Source organism: Pinus tabuliformis, chromosome 1_1 (genome assembly GCF_031772625.1).
Source record: "Pinus tabuliformis cultivar Carrire ecotype Pingquan chromosome 1_1, CPIR1, whole genome shotgun sequence".
In the NCBI taxonomy this organism is placed as follows: domain Eukaryota; kingdom Viridiplantae; phylum Streptophyta; class Pinopsida; order Pinales; family Pinaceae; genus Pinus; species Pinus tabuliformis.
In genome coordinates this window covers 845,721,223-845,723,858 of record NC_142297.1, presented here as the reverse complement: position 1 = coordinate 845,723,858, position 2,636 = coordinate 845,721,223, and positions in this window count along the sequence as shown.

The window sequence follows — 2,636 nt, the reverse complement described above, 5'->3', positions numbered from 1 at the left end:
AGACTCAAATACTTCAAAGTGAGTCTTCTCAAGATAGAAGTGAAAAAATTCCTTTAGAAAAACTTTTTTCCATTCCACAAGAGGTTTCAGTGATGAATAAAATTGAATATGAAAATGAAAGGAATACTAAATAGATTCATGTGTTTAGTCTTACTAAAGAATTAGAAAAAATCATAATTCAAGTGCCCCTCACAGGGTTGGTCAAAACACCAGTTTATCAAAGATAGATTGTTGAGTTTATCAATCTATCTCAGGATGTGAATATAAATGACACTATGAATCTGCAAGAAGATAAACCAATAGTGGTTTTTGGTCCACATGTGGAGGAGGCAGATTCTTCAACAGCTCCTTTCTACATCTCTTTATTGATTCATGATTTCCTCTTGCATAATTGTATGTTTGATTCAGGAGCTTCGCATAACCTCATGCCACTATTAGTGATGAAACAACTAAACCTACAAGTTACTAAACCTTACAGAGACTTGTATTCTTTTTATTCAAATAAATTCAAGTGTCTGGGGGTCATTAAAGATATGGTGGTGTCACCAGCCCATATCCTAGCTAGGAGCTTGGTAATGGATGTAGTGGTAGCAGATATCCCTGCTAGGTTTGGAATGTTGCTATCTAGGTCATGGGGGGCTAAATTGGGTGGTGTTTTGAAATTGGATTTTACCTATGCTATCATACCAATTTTTGGTGGGGAAGAAAGAAGGTTGTACAGAGAATCAAGATTTGTTAAAACAATCACAAAGGACGAAGCAAGTAATTCACCTGTATATAGCCAAGAAAAAGATGACTTTTATTGCTTCATGTTGCATGACAATAAAAAATTGGCTAAAGATAATCAGAGGCAGCTTACTTTAGCCTATGTAAATACAGAGATGCAAACAGAAGGGGCGTGGAAGTGCTTCTTTGATGGAGCATATTCTAAAGAAGGAACAGGTGCTAGTTTCCTTTCACAGGATGAGTAGATTCAAGATCACAATATTGGAACCCAGAAGGAGCCCAAGCTAGTCAAATTGTTCAAGGAAGTTTCACTTAATTATAAGGAGATATATATTAAGATTTTCAGGGAATACACTGATGTTTTGGCTTGGTCCTATGAGGATCTCAAGACATATGAGGAAAAAAAATTCAGCAGATTTGGATGCCCTGTCAAAATCATAATAGACAATGCTCAAGTGTTCAGTTCAAGTAAGTTTGATGCTTTTTGTCAGAAGTATAATGTTATTTTATCTCATTCAACTGCTTATCATCCATAGGGAAATGGATTGGCTGAATCCACTAACGAAACATTGATGAAGATCCTTAAGAAAACTATTGCAAAGAATTAGAAAGACTGGGATTCAAAATTAAAGTTTGCTCTATGGGCTGTTAGAGTGACTACAAGAAGGTCTACAGGGAAATCACCTTTTGAATTAGTGTATGGAACTCAAGGTCTGTTCCCAAGTCAGCTTGTGAAGCCTGTAATTGCAATGATTCAGGAGGCAAAAGAAGATCCCAATGCTCTGATAAGAAGAATGCATAAGGTAGTGGAGTTGACTGAAAGTAGGGATAAGGTAAGAGATAATTTGATTATGTATCAATCAAAGATGAAGGGTATTTTTGACAAAAAGGCCAAAGAAATTGATTTTAAAGTTGGAGACCTGGTATTAAGGTGGGATACTAGAAGAGAAGATAAGGGAAAACATGGGAAGTTTGATCCTCTCTGGTATGGCCCATTCAGGATCATAGAAGCAAGGGAAAATAATACATTCTTCCTGGAGAATCTTGATGGTGAATCTTTACAACTGCCTATCAATGGGCAGTACCTCAAACATTACTTCCAGTTCTGAAACACAAGCATCCTATCATTGTAGATACCGGAGTGAATTCATTGTACAAATTCCATAGAATTTAAATTGGCTAAGCAATATGTGACTCCATGCCCAAGATGAAGGCATTGATCTATGGTTCTTAGTAATTCTGTGGCAAAATCATTATCCCCAGGTGGAGCCAGATGTCGTAGCACCCATCGTCATTTTAATTTTATTTTCAGTTTTATCGAAAAAAATAAAAAAATAAAAAATCAAATATTATGTTATAACGGAAATAAAGGAGAATGCCAAAATTTGAAAGAAATGTTTTTTTATGACTATTGACAGCTTTTGAACACGAGGAACTCGAGAGAAGATCTGAGTCGTCTGATCGACAGGCAACGGATTCGACGGTAGTCGCATGGATAACAAGAACGAAGTTTAATTCAGAAAATGGATGTGATGGTTTATAGAATGTGGTTTAATCCATTGAAGTCCAGATTGATCACAACCGCCCATCAAGAAGAGACGAGATCCGACGGATATCACGTCGAAAAGTGCACGAAATTTATTATAAATTTCAGACCCAAGAAATCTTTAAATTACAGTTTTGTTTCCATATTGGGTCCCTAGGGAAGGAAAATGTCTGTGGAAAAGGCAGACACGATAATTTTATGAACTGGAGTCTAAATTCTTTTCAGTTCCGTGGTAAGCCATATTCCGCATAAATCAACCAATTCCGTTGTTTTAGCAGAATAACTAGAATTAGAGGCAGATGACCAAAACTCCAAAGGAACAGTGATTGGTTGGGTTTCTTTGTGTTTCCACCAATTGGAGCAC